Source organism: Nothoprocta perdicaria, unplaced genomic scaffold, assembly GCF_003342845.1.
Source record: "Nothoprocta perdicaria isolate Ctin4 unplaced genomic scaffold, notPer1 scaffold_6, whole genome shotgun sequence".
Lineage (NCBI taxonomy): Eukaryota > Metazoa > Chordata > Aves > Tinamiformes > Tinamidae > Nothoprocta > Nothoprocta perdicaria.
In genome coordinates, this window is record NW_020455865.1 from 1,067,160 (window position 1) to 1,073,465 (window position 6,306).

General features: G+C 34.9%; 1 protein-coding gene across 1 annotated transcript in view; it reads right to left on the bottom strand.

Annotated features, from left to right (window-relative positions):
* The window catches only part of LHX2 (LIM homeobox 2), a 28,394-nt gene extending 22,088 nt beyond the window's left edge, over window positions 1–6,306 (bottom strand). Inside the window, exon 1 of the mRNA XM_026049418.1 lies at window positions 6,285–6,306. The gene's annotated coding sequence lies outside the window, so the exon portion shown is untranslated. The remainder of the gene's footprint in view (window positions 1–6,284) is intronic.

Sequence of the window (6,306 nt, forward strand, 5' to 3'; positions counted from 1 at the left end):
CGATATTAATATTGTATTAAATGTTATGAAAAGGTAGGTGTTGGGGAGAGGGGCTGGATCATGTGCAATTTTGTCAAGGTTTTTATCTGTGATTATGATTCCAGATGTATCTATTCCCCAAGGAGAAAAATGAAGTAAAGTTGGCATGTGACATGTGTTTTAAGGTGTTTGGCACAATTTCCCAAAGTGATGACAAAATGTTCATTTTTATTACAGTGAATTGGTAAAGAAAATACGATTGTGAAGGTCAGTAGCTGTATATTTTAGATAAAAGTGGTGTGTTATTTTGGAGAATATAGATTTTTAGTGCTGTCTTTGGATCTGGTTGCTTGACTGGAGCATCTACCACAGTAAAAAGAAACTTAAATAGAATGATTTTTACAAAATATGAAGGGCAATTGCTAATAATTTCAGTAAATTTCAGGCATAGTATATGATAGAGATAGCAAAAATGTTTCTAGAGATAGCAAAAATGTTTCTTCTTGCATGTAGCAGTGTAGATGTTACTTAATAATAATTTATGTTTAATCTATTTACTACAGGCTTCTTTAATGGCCACTTTGCTGATCTGGTAGCTCTACAGTTGAAGTTCAAATAACTGTAATGAAATTCTTTGCAGAAACACATTTTTACTGTAAATGGACAATTCTCTTTTTATTTATTCTTTTGTTTAACAGTGTAGTGAAGGCTTTTTTTTTTTTTTTTTTTTTTTTTTTCAGTGTAAACTATTTTGTCTAAGTGCACATAAAGAATTTAGATAAGGAAGTTGCCCAGGGCTCCCTGATTCCCCTTCCCTCACCCCTCCACACTCGTTCTGTGTGCAATAGTACCACTCAGTCCATGCTGACAGCAGGGCACCCAGGGCTACATTACCAGGCAAACACTCATAAACATTTTACAAGTTCAACATCAACCAATCCTGGAGGTTTGGGAGCTGCCCTGATTGGGTGCATCCCGGATTTGGTAAACATGGCTGCATAACAGGAGTAGGGCTTGCGAGAAAGGCTCCTCCAGTACTGCCTCCTCTGAACAAGCAGGAACTCACAATATGATTCATTCCATATTTTCTAAGTAAACTTCCACAGCTCTGTATCCATCTGCAAATATTCAGTGATATGCGCAATACCTTCCTTTCTGTTCTACAGCCATTTTCTTTGTGAATTTAACCACATCAGAAAGCACTTCAGATTTCTAACACAAATATTAGATGCATTTAGTGTAAGGAAGCTTCCTTTATTGGAGGTGATTGAGAACATTTTGTATTTTATAGGTGTATTTAAGAGGTTAGCAGTAGGGGGGAATCGTCTGTGGAAAATCTGTCTACAGCTGAAATTTTTAGTTGCAGAAGTGTTGCTGAAATGCCTAATACAGTCACATTCTTTTGTTAAGTAGCTCACATGAGTATCCTCTTAGTTACCACATATTTTTAAAGTCAAATACCATTCTTCTTAGCTGCTATTTGTTGTTTTCAGTCTTATATACTTGTTTTTATTTTCCTGTGTGCAATTAGAAGACTTCTATTCTCAAGAACTTCTCTTTTCACAATTCCACCCCCAGTTTAGTGGTTCTTTTGAGCAATCTCCCGTAACTTTATTTTATATTCAGTGTAGACATGAAAAACATCAAGAAACTCCTTTGCAGAAATGTAGGCAGTGGTTTGCAAGTTATCAAGGATTAATTTTCCACTGGATTTTTTTTCCTACAATACAAGACAGCAAAAATTAAAGAACATCAAAGGTTAAGATATTTTATAAGACAAATTAGAAGTTCATTGTTGAAATCCCTGCTGTATATTTAGACCCTATTCTACACTCAGWATCAGAAGAATAACACAGAAGGTTTGAGCAGTCTGCCATTTTTCAGATTCTGAAATGTGCTTGCCTAACGAAGGCAGAAGACTTCCTCACTAGATTTATTTTAAAGSAGTGTTTTTAGATAATCATAAATTAAAATGGCAGTTTTAAATCAGGTACTAATTACTATTTCATTCAATATTTTGCAAGATACCTGGCCACTTAATATTTATCCTTTATTTCTCTGAGTTGATCTAATTGCACCTCTCTATTTTGCATTTATTTCTCTTTGCAAACACTACATTATTCACTCCTGTGCTTATTAAACAGTGCCACCTGCACCAAATGAAACAAAGCTTCTCCATCAATCTATCCCAGCTAAAGAACCCTGACCATATATTATAATTAATTGAAGCTCAATTGAACACTTGAGTCTGAACTAGATACAGTAATCTGAAAAAAATTAAAAAATTAAGAATGTACTTTAAAGAAATCTTTTAAATGAAAATATTCTCTCAAAACTGAGATCCTAACCTTGTACCAAGCACCCTTCATCATCTCTGCACAGTACCTCAAGTAGCAATTAGCAGGTCCTTTAATTAATTAACTATTCCCTGTACATCACAGAGATTTTTGTGGCACTAACGTCATCCTTCATAACTGAATACCAAATCCAGTCAATATTTTGTCACTATGAACCTCTATCCAGACTCCCTGAATGCCCACCGCACATCTCTGAGAAATGATTTCAGAACACAGAGAGCAGGTATGGAAACATGCAAACTTTACAGTGCTAYGGCCGCTGCAAGCATAACAGATGAAGATACACGTGAAAACCACGGAATCTTATCTATGTAAATATTTGCAATGAGAAGAAATCTGGTAAGATACAAAGCAAAAGAGTAAGTGTGGAATCCTATAAATATATTTAAGTAAAATCATTTTATTAAAAGGGCTATACGTATTCTTAACTTCTCAGTGCCTTGGGCTTTGTTCACTGTGCTGCTTATCTTTAACACTGTCAGCTCTCCAACAAGACCAGATTAATTAAGTGGCGGGTCAGACACAGTCAGGTGAAAGGGCATTTCCAACCAATCCCTGCCGTTTTGCCAATTTTATGCCTTGCGAAGTTTTCTTATGAGTATAAATGTGGCTGATGTAGTTTTGTAGTTTTCAATGTTGTTTTTGGTTGGAATAATTTTAAGGGACTTTAGGAAAACGAAGACCTGAAAATGGGACATCAATTCTGTATTGCTGGTCTTAAGATTTACAAAAGAGAGAGTATGTAAATTTGTTTATATAAATATGTATTAGATATGGGACTGTATGTGGCTATATGTGTGTGTGTGAATGAACATATGTGTGTGTATCCTTCTATCTGTTTGTAGATTCAGACGCAGACATATGTTACCATTTCTAAGAGGCAAATATCTGCAGAAATAATTCTTTGGGCTCAGTAGTTTAATTCACAATAAACTTATCGTCTGAGATCTGTTTGTTCAGGGAAGATCCTGTGAATTTATGTAATGTACAGTACAATGAAAAAATCAAGCATGCCTCATAYGATTTTGCAAGAATTATACATTAGCTACTCTCTTTCAACATGCCTAATATTTTGAATTATGGAACAAACATTATAGTGAATTTTAAAATAATAAATAATACATATGATGGACTTGTAGAACTAGACACTGCTGAAGTATCATGAAACAAAAAAGAATTACTATTTGAATAATTTGTTTTGTTTGCCAAATGGTACTGGAGTGAGAAAACAATTAATTGGAACTACTCATGAGAAGCAATATTTATTCATTTAACAAAAGGTAGTAACTGCACCTCAGTTGTGTTTGATATTTTGTAAGAGCAACAGAAAATTTCCTTTTCACCTCATAGTTTCTATTAAACTGCTGTTATTGTAACTGCAGTTCAAAATATTTTGACATGAGCGAAATGTAAGGTAAAATGTAAGGGTCAATGAGTAAGCTACATTGTATCTTTTTTTTATGTGTAAATCTGCTCTTATCAATAATTCACTATGCATATTCTACAAAGACTATCTTTACATTTTTGAATTAGCATTTACAGTTTATCAGAGATGATTTWAAAAAGATATATATTAATCTCTGTACTGTGTTATCATTCATACCAAAATTTTCCAATAGATTTGGCAAACATGCACTCTATTTTGATACATCAGTCTYAGACAAAGGTGGGCACTAATGCAATTTTTCACTGTTCATTTCCCTGAACCTTTTGGGATACAAAGAATCGTGAACAAATACTTAACAGTCTGATCAATAACCATTGACTGTTCTGAGCCCCTCGTATCCTAACAAGCACAGCTTGATCATGTATATTTGATCATTGTAAAATTTCAAAGCACCTTGATGCAGCAGAGCTAGCTTTTCCATAGTATCTTTTCRTTGTTTCATAAAGTATATATTTCCCATGATTTAGTTTTGCCATTAATGGAAACTTACTGCACATASTTTTGATGAGGCACAGGATCATTAATTTCAGTGTTATATATCCACCATACTTTATATCAATGGCAAATATAAAACACTGTCCTAACATTTTAAGAGAGGAAACTCTGGATGTTCCTATGGATTCAATGGACCCCAGAGTGCAAATCTAAAAAGCTCTATCGTTATAAATCTTGCATTCCTGTTAAGTGCTGGCATGCACATTACACTGAGGTGTGTTAAGTTTATTTTAGTGGAAATATTGCAGCAAAAACACTTTCCCTTGATATTCATTTAAGTATGTGTTCAGATTTGTAAAAAAAATAAGGAAATTTGCAATTTCACAGCTGTTATCCTCATCCTTCTTAACTATATTTTAAAGAGATGAAGAACTAAGTAAAAAAAATTTACAGTGAAAAACGTCTTCACAGAACTTTATTATTGTTTGCAATTCCACATCCGCTGTTTTTCAGAGAGAAATTTCAGATTATCATTAAAATATAACATTGATGCTACATTTGTATAGCTGCCTTTTCTGCTTAGAATCATAATGTTTATTCTAACTTTCTGGGCTTATTATTTTAGACAGATATCCGTTTAATTAGCTTAAGCTGTCATACTCTAATAAATACAGACGGGCTGCCTGGTTCGAGAGGAGGAAGGTGGCTGCAGATTTCAGAAGCAGAGACAGTTAATGTTTTGTATATTATCATATAAACAGCAAAAGGACAAAAATAATTACCTGATAAACTTCCCATTTCTGACTCTCCCCTATATGCTTTCTGACCGATTTTTCCATAGAAAATCCATTCAAATTAAGCAAGTCCTCTAAATATCAGCAGCATCTGCTGGTTCAGACACCTTCCTTTATGCAGAGAACCATTTTCATATGATAATACATGTAATATGATATAGAATGACAGAATGCATGACAGTTGCCCATAATACATAGAAAGTCACTCAAAGGACAGAAGCGACATTTGGATAATTAGCATCCATTGGGCAGTCAATCATGCGAATAGAAAAAACTGAACAAAACCCACAATGGAGTTAGAAAACAAAAGGGACCCTAGCCAGTCTCAGGATTAACTGCTCTAAAGCGATCTAAATGCTTTTGTATCTAAAGAACTGAGGCTCCCAGGGCTGCCCTGCTCCCCTCTAGATACCCAGGGAACTAATTGTGGCGATCAAAGTTAAAGCATTCTCTCTTCTTTATAGACTGCTAAATACACAGAAAAATTATTTCTCCATTCGTGTTCATTAAACTATTTTAAAGTTAAAAAACTGATGCCATGTTCCTTTGCCAAGTGAAATGAGCCAGAGTCCRGAGATTGTCTTGCTTTTATGGGAACACAACAGCCCGTTTAATAAGTCTGCCTTTGTTTGATTAATATTATTTTGTTATTGTCCAGTTCATTATGTCTTTCTTTTAGGATAATGCAGGCTATTGTCATTAAAAAAAATCTTGTGTGGGAAAAAACCTGCAAACAGTCAGGAATAATATAATTACCAAACTTAAGCAGAAAAGATTGCTTTTTTTTTTTAGTTAGTAATTGCCACTTTATAAAATAAATAAAACAGCATTTCATTCAATATATGCTGCTAGGAATTATTTCCTTTCCCCATATGAGCTGGAAGATAAGGGCAGCCCCCTTTAAATCTCCATCTAACAGAAGAGAGAGAGAGAAAGAGAAGAGATACAGAGAGAGCCCCAGGATGTGGAAAGTCATGAAAATACCTACCCTGGAGACAGTATTCCCATAGGATCCTTTTCATACAAATTCCAACTTGCCTAATGCCCTTAATGAATGAAATAAAGACAGAATTCGGAAAGGCCCATGCTGGTGGCTCCTGCTGGAAAGTGTGTGGTTTGAGGCATAGCTGCAGCAGTTCTGGGAAGGAATCGGCTCCGGTCCCCATCAGCCAAGCAGGCAGGAATCACTGGGGCGAAATCTTCCCCTCTCACACATTTACAATTGACTTGAAATAACATCACGACACCTTTGGATAATTGACGCCTTCTTACCTTTCGTTGTCCTTTGTAATTA